This window comes from Lactuca virosa, chromosome 4 (genome assembly GCF_052849685.1).
Source record: "Lactuca virosa cultivar CGN04683 chromosome 4, Lactuca_virosa_CGN04683_v6, whole genome shotgun sequence".
In the NCBI taxonomy this organism is placed as follows: Eukaryota; Viridiplantae; Streptophyta; class Magnoliopsida; order Asterales; family Asteraceae; genus Lactuca; species Lactuca virosa.
In genome coordinates this window covers 277,349,328-277,364,629 of record NC_136429.1, presented here as the reverse complement: position 1 = coordinate 277,364,629, position 15,302 = coordinate 277,349,328, and the positions used below count along the sequence as shown (strand labels likewise).

At 35.2% G+C, this 15,302-nt stretch overlaps 1 long non-coding RNA gene across 6 annotated transcripts; it reads left to right on the top strand.

Moving 5' to 3' along the window:
- The first annotated feature begins 10,153 nt into the window (after positions 1-10,153).
- LOC145108307 (uncharacterized) lies at positions 10,154-13,251 on the top strand. 6 transcript variants are annotated; one of them, XR_013708184.1, is made up of 9 exons: positions 10,174-10,462; positions 10,537-10,605; positions 10,707-10,825; positions 10,955-11,022; positions 11,138-11,208; positions 11,280-11,401; positions 11,802-11,857; positions 12,844-12,979; positions 13,058-13,251. It is a non-coding gene; the product is annotated as an uncharacterized LOC145108307 (long non-coding RNA). The 6 variants fall into 6 exon arrangements; XR_013708182.1 differs by having other exon boundaries at positions 10,176-10,462; positions 12,789-12,979; XR_013708183.1 differs by having other exon boundaries at positions 10,154-10,462; positions 10,537-10,600; positions 11,802-12,979.
- The last annotated feature ends 2,051 nt before the right edge of the window (positions 13,252-15,302 follow it).

Here is a 15,302-nt window from a genome sequence, read left to right as displayed (position 1 = left end):
CACTTCTTAAAGGTGACAAAATCTTTAATAGGAAACCCTCGAACAAGATCATTTTTGGCAAGATGATTTAGATTCTTTTCATTTGTGTGACCTAGGCGAAGATGCCAGGGTATAGCATTCTGTTCAGAAGTCTTTGAGAAAAAGAAAGTAACATTCTCCGGGATATTGTGATTCATGTAGATGATATAGGCGTTGTTTTGACGTTCTGATCTCACCAAGATCCATTATTTTGGTATGACAATGTCAGGCTTCAGAATTAGGCACTCATTCTTGGGGAAATGAGTTGAGAAGTCTCTATTGCAGATTTGAGAGACACTCAGCAAACTATGCTTCAATTCAGGAACGAAGTTGACGTTTTCAAAATTCAACACACCATTTGTAACGATCCCCATTTTAGTGATATTTCCCCTTTCTCCTCCCGCAAAGTATACATAACCATCATTAATGTTTTGAATGTCGTGCATTTGAGATATGTCTCCTGTCATGCTCCTGGAACAACCACTATCTACACACCAAGGTCTGATGATATTCCTCCATAGTTGTTCCTACACAAGTTGTGGGATTAATTAGTTTTGGGAACCAGTCCATCTTTAAATTGGGTTGACCATTACTATCAACTTGGGATACTCTTTCCCATACCATATCTTGTTTATCAAATAATGATTTTAAAGAATCTGAAGACCTTTTTGGACCAACTGATGATTTGGAAGAAAGGACTTTGGGTACGTATTGGTAATTTGATTTGTGTACTTTCTTGTTGGACCGAATGGGACCTTTTTCACTTGACTTTAGTGTGGAACTACCTTTTGATTTAGGCTTGTATTGTAAGTGTGAGCTAGAGGACGACCCTTGAGATGACTTTGACCTCACCTGATTTGGCTTGGTTGAGCCATCTCTTGAGTTAGCTTTTTTTTGTCCTTGAGGCCTGATTCTTAGCCTTGTCATCATTCCAATTGTTATTACGGGGACGTGACCTCGAAGGATTTCTTTTGGAAGATCTCCCCCTTGGCACGTTCGTCCATCCAAATTCAGAGAAGGGAGCGTGTGAATGATGTGGACAGTTTCTAGCAATGTGACCTAGAGTCCCACAATTAAAACAAATCTGTCTTTTCCAGAAAGTGTTATTAGAGCTTGGTCCTGGCCCAGAAGAGTTTTGTTTCAAAGAATTTCCACACGTACATTTACATTTATCAGGCTCTTTCACAAATTTATGTGGTTTAAATTTTTCAAAAACAAGACTATTTGAATTTGAATCAAAAGCAACATCACCACAATTTTTAAAAGAATCCAAAACAGCAGTTTTAATATCTTTGTTCACACAGTTATTTGAAACAGAAGAAAGAGAAACGTTAGTCTTTGAAAAATTTTCAACAAAACTAGCATTATTAATGTCCTCCTTGTCATCATCTTCCACTAGTACTTGATCTGCACATGAGGTAGATACGTCAGTATCGTTCACCTCAACACTTTTAGTGGGACCAGATTGTTCAGTCTTAACTGAATTTGATACAGTGGGTTGGCCATATCGAGCAGGTTTTTCTATTTCTATAGTCTCAGAGGCAGAAACATAATTATCATTAAAAGGAGGTGGAACACTATGATACCCTAATCCATTTTTCTGGTTATCTTTCCATTTCAATTGTTTTTCTATCATAGATTCAACTATCTCACTTGACACATCAAATTTCTTAAAGTTAAATTCAACATCTTTAAATTTAGCTTTTAACGCATCAAGTTCGACAGTTAATTTGGCAATTTCATCTTTAGCATAATGATGGTGAACACATTTAGTGCTATATTCCTCCCTAATCCTAATTAAATCTTTATTTTGAGCATCTAGTTTTTCTATAAGGGGCTTGTTTACTTTCTTAATTTCATAGATTTCTTTTTTAAGACTGAAAACTTCTCTAACTAATAACTCATTTTGCTCAGGATATTTATTAACTTTATCTACGCAAGATTTAGAGCATGAAACTTCACTAACCTCTTTGGTGGTAGGAGTGGTAGAGACCATGAAAGCGAACTGCAACTCCATCATCTTCTCCTCAGCCAAATCAGCATCCTCACCATCTTCAATCTGGGCAAGATTAGCTCTTCCATCTTCAGTAATATTGAGATCTTGCATCTGATCTTCCCACGAAAACTGTTGTGCCACCATAGCATTCTCATTATTCAGAGGCGCTTCTCTATTGTTTCCAGTTGGAACCAAAGCCCTCTCAACATTATTCTCCACTCTTGGCATAGCGCTGAACACCGGCATAGCAATTTTCCATGATATATCCATCTCTTCAACATCCTCAGGGTGAATTTGATCGAGTTCTCCAATCATAACTGGAAAAACTAATTCACCAGCAACATAACCATTGTAGCAGTTCATGAATCTAGCCATCATAGCGATGTTTTCTTCAGCTCCTTTGGCAGCGGCTGGAGTCTGCGAGGTGGATTTGGTGGTGGAACTGGACACATAAGAGTTTGGAGATGTCATTGGTAGACCAAAAGATGGAGGAGCATGATGCGATGGTACAGCTGAAAATGCATTGTTAGTGGATGTTCCTAAGCTTGCAGTTGAGTAGGAATTGACATGAATTTCTCTCTGCATGTCATCCATGTCACATGCCTTGATTAGAGCCATCACTTCGGCAAGAGAGTGTTTGCTCAGGTCCTTTGTCTTTTTAATCATAGACACATTCATATCCCATTTCCTGGGAAGTGAATTGATCAGCTTATTATTTATCTCAGAGTGAGACAACACAATTCCAGCAGTGCTCATTTCTGTGTTGAGAGTAATAAAACGCTGCAATTGAACTTCCAAAGTCTCCCCAAGAACATGATTAAACATGTTGAATCTTTGACGAAGCAAATCCTGTCTGCTTTGCTTGATATCCGAATTCCCTTCATACACCTCAATCAAGGCTTCCCACAAATCCTTAGCAGATTTATACTCCCGAAAACCTTGAGCAATGTCAGGGGACAAAGCCATGGTAAGAATAGCCAGTGCTTTCTCATCATCTTCAATCTTGTCGAAATCCTCATTAGTGTAGTCCTCGATTGGCTTATCAACCACTGTTTTAGCTTCATCATCTAGGGTGGTTGTGATCTTGACTGGACCTCTCAAGAAGCTTCTCCAAACTTTGCTATCCTTCATCTTAACATACTTTTCAAATCTGAACTTCCACTCAGGAAATCGATCAACAGTCAGCAGCCGGGGAATTCGAGTTGTTGTCCCCATAATTGAATCAAAATCACTTTGCATTGTTGAAAGAGAGGTGTTGTATGAGTCTATTGTAAACCGAAAGGTATATGATTTAACCAAAAACTACTAGGTTTGACCAAAAAGTCAAAAAGTCAAGATTGTTGACCGAAAACGTTGATTGAGATCGTTGACCGAAAAATAGATCTGAAATCCTGTCTGACCGAAAACTAGACGTTTGACCTAGTTGCTGACTGAGAACTCCAGTAGCCGCGGAAATCACCTGACCTAGCCGAGAACTTGAAGTCTGCCGCCGAAAACGTCTAGATCTGATCGAAAATCTCCCAAAAATACCGGAAACAAGAAATTGGTAATTTATCAAAACCAATTTCGATCAAAGTTTCCAATGTAGTGAAGAACACGAAGAACAATAGCAACAAGTTTCGTCAAAAAGAACTTAAAAACACCAAGAAAAACTCCAAAAAACGTGTAATATTTAGCCAATTCGATTGATACCAAACCTCGCTCTGATACCAATTGTAAAACCCGATCAAATGTATCAATCGAAGTAACTAGAATTGGTACGGAATCCCAATCTAATGATTTAAGCAAAACATTTAAAATGAATTAAGAACACAATATCGAATCTTCAATGCACGCTATATTGATCAATAGTCTAGTACATAAGATCTCTATGTTTCTCGGTTCTGTCCATCTCTCTAAACTCGAAATCAGCTAATTAGAATGACCAACCTTAAACATGGCTGAAATAACACTATATATACCTAGACCTAATTACAAAGGCCCAACCCAAAAACCCAACCGAAAGCATCATTAAGCTCACCGAAATCACATGGTGATTTCGGTCCAAACACCACCGAAATCATGGTGTTTTCGGTCCTAGACTGAGAACTCTAAAAGCTATCAAAAGTAAAGTATAAACCAAAATCATGTCCTAACAATCTGGAAAGTTTTCTTGGAATTGAATTTTGGGGTTTACCAACGAGAATATAATATCGATCCACCATCGACACTCCAATTCATCATAAATCAATTTCAATCGATACAACGGAAATATTTCATTCGACAAACAGTTTCTCACGAATACCGTAAGTGATTTTCAGATCGGGATTTTGTTTTCAGGGTATTATCATAGACTTTATAGGAAATTTTAGATATGAACAATAACTAAGACCAACATCAAAATTGCTAATAATAGGAATAGATTCATCAAAATCATTTTATCCTTGAGAATTGACAACCGTATAGGATCATAAAACCATATTCAATTCATTATATAAGCTTTGATTTGAGAAAACAGTAGAATATTGGCCAAGCACACCAAGAACCAAAAAAGGGAGAAAACCCAAAAATCGTTGATAATATGAGCAGATTCACCAAGAACAAAAACTGATGATGTAATGAGCCAAATGCTATAAAAATGAGGCGAGTATATAACGAACTGGTCGATTTCTCATTGTGGCTGGGGTTCTGGTTCAAAGCCTCCGACACTAACCACTGTCACATTCATGATTCACCCCACGCCCCATTTCTTCATCAATAGTTTTTCTCAAAGCCCTCAGATTGGAAATGAGATCTACAAAAATAGGACCATAGCCACCGGTTTTTCTTTTTTAGATCTATAATCACAGATCGGAAATGAGTTTGATGGCCAAAATGATAGATCTAAAGCGATTTAGATGGCTAGAATCAGAGATCTTGAAATGTGACTTGTCGACAACTATTTTTGCAAGAGGGAGTGATTCTAATGGAGGGAGGAGGTTTAGTGGGTGGTTTAGGCCGTGTCTTCAGGAAGGAAGAGAGGCGGAGTGATGTTATGCAAAAAGAGGAGAGACATAAGGACGATTAGAACGTCATAATATATATATATATATATATATATATATATATATATATATATATATATAGAAAGATAAAGAAAATATTTTTGGAATTTTTGAATTTTCTGAAAAAGAAATAAAAACAGAAAAAATAAAGTCAAAAACAAAAATGTACAGTAACTCCGAAGCAATCGAGAGACAAAAAATTTAATATACAAAGGATACAAAAACTTCCGAACCTTTAGATAAACAGTGGATTCCAAGTCGTTCCGAGAGTTCGCAACCCTTCGGAACAGAAGATATAGATTGTGAAGAATTCTGGGGGCTCGGAGCGGTTCGGAGAAAGACCACTGCTTTGCTTTACTATGCTGTTTTCGGAACAGAATCTGCTTCTATCATTCCTAAGCCTTATGAAATGATACCTCAATGCTATATGCTTAGTTTTGGAATGTTGCACTGGGTTGTGGCAAATGCGAATTGCACTTTCGGAGTCACAGTATAAGGGAATTCTCTTCATATTAATCCCATAATCTCTAAGCTGACTTTGAATCCAGATCACTTGCGAGGTGCAAGAGGCAGTTACGATATACTCAGCTTCAACGATAGATAAAGAGACGCACGTTTGCTTCTTTGATTGCCAACTTACGAGTTTGCCATCGAGAAATTGACATCCTCCAGTTGTACTCTTTCTATCGAGACCGCATCCGCCAAGATCAGCATCAGAGAATGCTTGCACAAAGAACCCTGAGTTGGAAGGGTACCAAATTCCGAGAAAGGTCGTTCTTTTTAAGTATCAGAAGATGTTCTTTACTGCAGTCATGTGGGGTTCACGAGGATTTTCCTGAAACCTGGCACAATAGCAAACAGAAAACATAATGTCTGGACGACTCGCTGTTAGATACATCAACCAACCTTTCATTTGTCGATAGAGAGTCATATCAGTTGCTGGCTTGTCCAAGGACGATGTAAGCTTCGTTTCGAATGTCATTGGAATCTTGACCTTTGAGTCTCCCACCATTATGAATTTCGCAAGCAGAGTCTTTTTGTAGGCTTCTTGATTTATGAATATGCCCTCTCAACTCTGTCTAATATTCAATCCAAGAAAAAAGTTAATAGGACCCATTGCGCTCATTTCAAATTTAGTCTCCATCAATTTTCAGAATTCATCAGTTAATCTAGGATTAGTAGATCAGAAAATGATATCATCAACATAAATTTGAACGATCATAAGGCGGTCACCATCTTTCTTGCGAAAGAAGGTTGGGTCGACCGATCCTTGTTTAAACTTAAATTGCTTTAAAAAATGAGTTAAAGTCTCATACCATGCTCGAGGTGCTTGTTTTAAGCCATAAACCGCTTTATCCAAAATATAGCAGTGATTTGGATACTTTTCATTGACGGAACCTGGTGGTTGCTTCACATAGACTGTTTCTTCCAATTCGTCATTAAGAAACACACACTTCACGTCCATTTGATATACTTTGAAATTCTTTTTAAATGCGCAGGCAAGGGAAATGCGAACTGATTCTAGCCTTGCTACTGGTGCGAAAGTTTCTTCATAGTCTATGCCTTCCTCTTGGCAGTATCCCTTCACAACTAATCGTGCCTTGTTTCTGATTACGTTGCCTTCTTTGTCAAGCTTATTACGAAATACCCATTTCAGACCTACAACCGATGCATCCTTCGGAGTTGGAATCAGCCTTTAAACTTTATTGCGCTCAAACTCATTGAGCTCATCTTGCATTGCTTGCACCCAATCAGAATGATCGAGAGCAATCTTAACAGTTTTTTGCTCAATCTTGGAAGTGAATGAATTAAACATGCAAAATTCCATTTTGGAAAATAATGCAGTCTGATTCGCCTTTTGTTGAGCTCTAGTGAGAACATCGGAAGAAGTTGAACCAATCACTTGAAATTTCGGATGATCTCTGGTCCACTTTGCCAAAGGAGGGTAGTTCGGATCATAGGATGGATCCAAGTCGGCATTTACATCTTCGAATTCCGACTAAGCATCTGATTCGTTATTTTCTCTTTCATTCTCCTCCTGGAACAGTGCATTTGGCTCCATATTCGGAATCGGGTTCTCCCCATGGATTGGAGTGTTTAGGCTGACTTTGGGGTTTGCATTCTCCCCCTGAACAGGTGAATCGTATGTTGAGGTTGAAGTAGTAACCTCTCCCTGAACAGGTGCATTCATAGCTTGTGGTGAAGGTGGAATTTCGGAGGTGTTCAGAATTTGAGGCTCAGTTTCAAGGTCTTTGGCAGCATCATCATCAATGATCTTCTTTAGTTCATCTTCCTTGTTATCTGCTGCTTTTGATTCCGAAGAAATCGCCTTTTCTAGATCATCAAACAAATTCATGAATTTATCGTAGAGATTGGAAAGAGAAATCATCATCGGATTTGTCATTGGAAAAATCTCCTCAGATTGACAATCAACTTTCTAATACTTCTTCATATAGTTATCATCAAACGTGACATAATAGGTTTCTTATATCTTTTTGACCTTTTGTTCAGAACCCTATATGTCTTCGAAGTAAGAGAATACCCCAAAAAGATTCTTTCGTCAGCTTTCAGATCGAACTTGTTCCGTTGCTCTTTAGAATTGAAGATAAAACACCTAGAACCAAACACATGAAAGAAATTGACATTAGGTTTTCATTTATTTAAGATTTAATAAGGAGTGATTGAAAATCTTTTATTGATGTGTGATCGATTCTGATAATAGCATGCTGTTCCGATAGCCTCAACCCAGAAGTATACTGGAAGGTTCGCAAACGAGAGCATAGTTCTTGCAGCTTCGCAAAGAGACCGGTTGCTTCTTTCAACGACTCCGTTCTGCTGAGGAGTGTAAGGAGCATAGAAGTTATGAGCAACTCCTTTCTCTGTCAGGAGCTCTTCAAACACTTGGTTTTTGAATTCCGAACCGTTATCGCTGCGAACGTTCCGAACTAGCTTTCGCAGTTGAAGCTCCATCTGCTTGATAAAGTCCTTAAGCTTGGAAGATGCTTTTGATTTCTGTTTAAGAAAATAAACCCAGGTAAATCTGGAAAAGTCATCAACAATAACTAGAATGTATTTGTTACCACCAATACTCTCGATGGCGGAAGGACCACAAAGATCTATATGCAATAGTTCAAGTGGCTCGATCACTTTGGTGTTGATGATAGTTGAATGACTCTTCTGAATTTGCTTTCCCAGTTCGCATGCTACACAAATATGTTCCTTCTCGAACTTCAGAATAGGAAGTCCTCGCACAAGATCGCTAAGTATGAGTTTGTTGATGTCCTTGAAGTTGAGATGCGAGAGCCTTCAGTGCCACACCCAACTGTCATCCGAAGATGCTTTCGTAAGGAGGCAAATGGAAGGCTTTCCCTTAATAGAATTCAGATTCAATGGGAACATCTCGCCTTTTATTTTGGATTTTAGAAGCACTGTCTTGGACTTTTTCTCTATTAATTTTGATCCTTCATCATCGAATGATACCTTCGTACTTGTACCTACAACCAATTGAGAAACGCTTACCAGGTTATGTTGCAGGCCTTCCACATATGCTACCTTTCAAAATGGAGAATTCACCATTCGTAATCATCCCATATCCTTTGATTTTTCCCGTAGCATTATTACTGTACTATACTTTCCCTCCGTCCTTCAGTGATCGGAATTCCCTCAGCTCTTCTCTCCTCCTAGTCATGTGACGCGAGCAACCACTATCAATATACCATTCAGAGTCATACTGATCGTCACAAATCACTTACAAAAATCAGAGAGATTTAGGAGCCCAAAGTTGTTTGGGTCCTCGTGAGATTTTCTTAGGAATAGGAAAAGTTATTGCTTCATCAACAAAGTAATACCTTTTTATCAAAGTTGAATTCTCTCCTTTCATCACTTTAAAAACAATTATCCTTTCATCATTGGGATTTCTTTTAAAAGGAATTTTTGTTTGTTTAGATGTTATTTGTTGCTTGGCAGCCTTTTTCACAATCTTCTTTTCCTCCTTTTTCAAGTGTGTTTCGTAATCCTTAAAGGAAAGTTCCGGCTCCGACACAAGGTTTCCCTTGCCCTTAACATCTTTTTATGTATTGACAGTTTTTGAAAAATTAGTTTGAGGAGAAAAATAAGATTTAGTCTTTTCCAAAGGTTTCGTTTGTTTTGAAAATGATGGTTTCGGAAAAACGTTTGGTTTTGAAACCTGTGGAGTTGAAGACTGTGGCTTTGAAGATGAATTAGGTTTTGGATTTGGAGAGAATTTCGCATTTTGATGTACGAAGCTTTCTGGGTTAACTCAATTGGAATTTTTGCATTTCCAAAATCGCTTTCTTTCTTTTAGATTTTTCTGATATCTAGCATTTAGTTGTCTTTTCTTGGCAATATGTTCCTCAGCTGACTTATGAATTTTGGCTCTACGCTTCGGTTTTCTATCAAGTAAGCCAGTCTGTTCGGAAGATGTTTCACTCGGGACGTTTTTCGTTCCACTCAGACCAGCTTTATCATTACAAGGATTGACACTATTCAATGGTTCTGCGACATATCTTCCTTTGGTTTTCCAACAGGTCATTTCGGATAGACCTTTGGTTTCATCAGAGTTATCAATTGGTCCTGACTAAAACAATTCACCCCAACCATTTGCATTATCATTATCTCTCTCTCTCTCTCTCTATATATATATATATATATATATATATATATATATATATATATACACACACACACACTAGACGAATCCACGTGCATTGCACAAATATATTTATATAGATAACTAATAACACATATATTTTGTTAAAAATATTTAAATCAATGTCGCTAACTATAAAATAAACACTTTCAATTACTATTGTAAAAAATAATTAGTGCTCTTAAACCATATTGCTTTAATTCTTATAATATAACATAGGTTTAGCGCTTATATACATAAATAAAATAATATGAATGATATTTGTCATAATAAATTAAATAGCTTAAAAATTCGTTAAAAATATTTAATTCATTCTTTTTATATATATATATATATATATATATATATATATATATATATATATTTTAAAGATGACCAACTCATGCCGGTCTTTCGGCAAAAATGGCCCATAGGTTTTCATATTTTGAGGGGTTCAGATTTTTGGCGACTTTAGTGGTGTTGACAATTTAGTCTAGAAGATAAGAATGGAGCTGATACGTGTCATTCCCACGCCTTCCCCATCATTTCTGCCTTATCTTCCCCCCACCTGCTTTCTCATCCAGTCATATTCCCATTTCACAGCTTTTCGAAAACTCTCTGTCTCCATCGCCTCACCCTTCTTCCGTTTCTACACCGGCTTCCGAAGTGCGACACAGGATGGGCGGCGGCGGCGGAGGTGGAGGTGTCCGTGGAATTCTGTATGATTGCAGGCACGTCAGGTTCATCCAGATAAAAATCGAAATGATCCAGCAACAGGTATGAAATTATCTATCACTTTTCTAATATTATCCAAATCTTTCCATGGGTTTTTTCTAAATTGTGAAATGCAGACTGGGAACGGACGTTGGGAGAAGGAAAAGTAGCGACATAGTCGACTCTTAATTCTCATCCATGGTGTGGTAGGACATTAATTTCCAGCTTTCTCTCTTCTCTTCGTCTTTTCATAATTACTCATTTATTGTATTTGTTTTCTTTCCATTTCAACTGGCATGCACATCAGATGTTTGATAAACTGCCTCAGATAGAATTTCACTTTGGCAGCTCAAGTTGTGGTATGTATTTAACAAATCTTCAGGAGATATGAAAACTGTCAAGAGTTTTGTTTTGCTTATAGAACAGGTTTGTCAATTGTCACATTCAATCTTCATATTGTTGTCATTGAATTTACATGTTTCTTTTATGAAAAAGTTCCTGCCATCAAATTGTTTGTTTTCTATTTTTATAAGATCCTTTTAACCTTTGTTATAGGCTTACCAGAGTCCAATGGATACATATATATCGACGCAAATGGTGGCTTGAATCAACAAAGAACATCTGTAATCTAAATGCTCTCAATCCCATTACATTAAATTTCTTATTTTAGTATTAGTAGGAGGAAATGATTTCTATAGCTGGTAATTAATCTAATTTGTTATTGGTTGGGTTGTGCAGTAATCAAACCGAAAATTCAAAGCCTATGAAAGGTGACTTTACCTGTATTAGCAGCTAAACAAACATTTCAGGTTCTGCAGTTTTATAACTCAAAACTTGATGTTTTTTTCATTATTAATTGAAAGTGGATACTTAATTGCAGCAATTGAATGTGGAATTCTTTGTGCTGATTTTAAAGAGTTGTTTCTTCTTGATGTGACTCTTCTTTCTCTTCCTATTGAGATACTTGGTAGAAACACCACAATTCCAACAAAGAAAAGTCAGGTAAAATCATCATATCATTTATCTGAGATTGTGTTTTGTTGGTGGATTCCGATTCCGATGGAATCCTTTGAAATTGGAATTCAATATTCCATTATGGGCATGTTGTGTTTCTTTTGGATTTCTCACACCATTCTTTTAAATGGGTAGAAGGACTTTTAATTCCATTCATCATTTATTATTAAAAGGCAAAAACACCCTCCTTATATATTAAAAAAATTATTTACGTTATGAAAAAAAATTCAATTTTTATTATTTAACTCATTCCATTATTGTTTACGGATGTTAATGTATTAATTTTATTACCTTATTTTTTTCTTTGTTTTTCAGGTTGTATTTTTTTATTAATTTTCTTAACATTTAGATTAAAAATAAACTCCATAATGAAGAATGTCTGTTTCAGGTCAACTCTTTAATTGGAATTTGCTGTAGTGACGAAAATGCCCTTGGTCAATAATGGTACATAGATTTTGACTCTTTTTAGCATTGCATCCAGTGGTGAAATCACTATATTGGAATAGTTTTATCCATTGTTTTACATAAAAGGTGTGTTGAAAAATAAAATATTACTTTTCCCCTTTTTAAAACCTTGATAGGTACATTTCTATAAACAAATACACAAATGCTTATATCTTTCTTTAGGTGCTAAACCCTTGATCTTTTTAAAAAATTTCTCATAATTTTTGCGAATATCTACAGATAAGTGATTTCCAAATATGTTTTTTTTAGTATTTTGGCCAGAAAAATTCATTTATGTGTTCTTGATTAAAAGGTATTCTGGGAATTCTGTTTTTATCTTTTCTATTGGTTTTACTTGGTGCTGTTGGGATTTAATTTGATGTTGCATATGCACTGAATGTTGGATTGAGTTCAAGATTGGTATCTCAGTCAACGAAAATCATTATCAAAGAGACCAAGGGCGTTTCGGTGGAAACAACTATGTTTTTATACTTAAAAAAAATTTGAATTTAACAATTTTGGATGACACAACTCTTGCATATCGTTTTTATAGTTAATCTTTTTTTGATTTCAGCGGTTTTGAACTCAGATTGATGTTGAATATATTTAAGTAGTAAATTGAGTAAATAGCGATATAGTTTGCATTTTGTTTTTATTCCTTTACCAAAAAACAAAGTACATAGTCATTTTTTGTTTTTCCATCTTTAGGTGCTAAATGCAATAACTAGCAACGAGCTTTGAATTTACACATTTTTTTCGGTTTTTTTTTTGTAATTTCTTTTATTTTTTTTCCAAAAACCAAACTACATTGCTATTACATGCATTTTCCATTTTTACGAGTAAAATGACCCAAATGGCAACATACTTTCAATTTATATGTATTTTTTTTCCCTTTTTACGAGTGACATGCCCCGAGTGCATTCTCATTTAGGAAAGAAGAACCATGGATACTAATCTCCGATTTCACAACTTCACCATTCTTTAAGGTAACTTCTATACCGGACGTATGCTATGTTTAGCAGTTGTTCGCTAGAATACCTACATGAATCTACATGTCAAGAATGAAGCTTTTTTTAGGTGAATTTGTCACCGCCATTTTTCGTTGATTTGTAGTATCACCAGGTAACTTTTGTTAATTTTTATGTTCCTTTTACTATGTTTAATATATTGATTGGTAATAAATTGAATGAACATTTATAGATCATGCATGTGGGAAATCGAGTTTATGAAAATACTTTTTTTTTGAGGGGTAGCTGTTGCCTGGAAAGCTGCAAATGTGAAACCTGGAACTACAGTGGTCGTATTTGGACTAGGTGCAATTAGGCAAGCTGTATGATTCTTATGAACTTATATAAATGATTCTTATGAACTTATATAAAGATACAATTTTAAAAGGGTCCATAACAGTAAAATGGGACAGTGTATGTCTTTTAAATTGACTTGCCCCATAACAATACTCAAACTATAAACAAAAAGTTCAGCAAATGACATTTACAAAGAACAAACAACGGAAAAAATTGTCGCATCCGACCCCCCGCAACGCGGGGGTCCCCACCTAGTTGTTATTAACCATGAAATAAACATTGTCAAATAGTATTGTAAAAATTATTAACATTTTTAAACGGTATTACTTGAATTCTTATAAGATAACATATATTTTAAACTTATATAAAAAAAATAAAATAATATGCATGATATTTATGGTAATTAATTTAATACATTAATAAATAAAAAAGTCATTAGTAAAAATCGTTAAACCTATTGAATTATCCAATATTCACAATTTATACTTTATTAGTTTGAGTACTTACATATTATAAGATATAAGTTAAAAAACCAACATGAATTTATTCATTCTGTAAAGTTTTTGCATAATAATGTCAAACACTTTCATATAAATAAAACATACTAGTATAATTATTAAGAATAAAAATACAAATATGTAATTAAGTTACAAGTGAGTGGAAGTCTTATAACTTACACAAAAAGTAGCATAAATTTACGTAAGACGTTCATGTCACTCAATAATATTGTGAATAGTTCATATATATAAATATTCAAAGTTCGCTAGATCCAAAAGAACTCCATGAATGTTGTGGGGTCTGCCTCTTTCTTGCCTTGACTATTTTCTTTATACGTTTCTAACACTCATCGTCACTCAATATATTAAATCCAACCATTCTAAAATAAAAAAAGATAACAAATAATATTATGAAAATATGTCATCATGTTACATCTCCATTACAATTCATATATTCTAGATGAATCAAAAAAATGGACAATGCAAAAAAGGAACATCATAAATATGCAAATAATATAATAATAATACCAATACATTTGTAGAAAACTTTGGTAGAAAACATGAAAATAATTGTATGTCTCTCACATGCATCTTGACATTAATTTCGTGTTGGAAATTAACCTGTTTAATATGGCCATCAAACTTTTGTATTTTTTTTGTGTTGGGTACATTTATATTGTGTACCATAATATTTTTCATATGACATATCAGGTCCCTAAGATTTATTATTTGTAGTATGACGGATATGACATATATCCATAATTTAAGGGACCAAATTAGTATGGTTTTACAAGTTTCCCCTAAGGTGTAAATTGAATAATTAAAAGCACACATATGAGGGGGCGTAGGTTTTTAGAGAGACGTATCGTTGTTCTCTTTGATGCTCTAAGACCTCCATATAAAACACCATAATCATGTGTGTAATTCATCCATCGGAATCCATCAGTTAACACCAATATGGGAAGTGAAAGAATCATAATCTACTCCAAGTGTTCTCCAATTAAATTAGGGCTCTTTATGTTTATGCACAAATTGATCTTGGATTATGCCTATTAATTTACACGTGGTATAGAGCGGTTTGATTTTTACCCTAAATTTCAATCTTTTTTGTTTGATTGTTGATTATTCTCTAGCACTGAAATTGACGTAGAACGACCCTAAGATTTATTAAACTGAAATTGAATGTTATAAAAGAAACCACCTATTTAGTCGATAATTATACGAGGCCGTACTTCTTGATTTCTGGTAAATGCTTCTTGCGGCTCCTAGTCCAGAAACGATCTTTATTTATTTGCCTTATGTTTTTATTTATTTATTATTTCTAACTTCCTTCAAGAATTGATAAATGACAAAGCTTGTGGTTGGAATTCAAAGACACTGATGGTGTTTCCATAAATCTGTATCTTTAACCACTAATTGGAGGGATTTGAGTTTTTTAATATATTTTAATGAAAATAGATAAACACACAATGAATCAGAAGATAACATATATTTTGTCAATTGATTTAGCTGTTTATACCTTGTGGTTGGTTGTAAGTTCATTATATTCTTTTTCTAGCAAATAGCAAAGACATTTTTCTTGATGAGTGGGATTTATCTAGCTTCTCAATAAGAAAGGAATCGATGTTAACTTATGACCCCTCT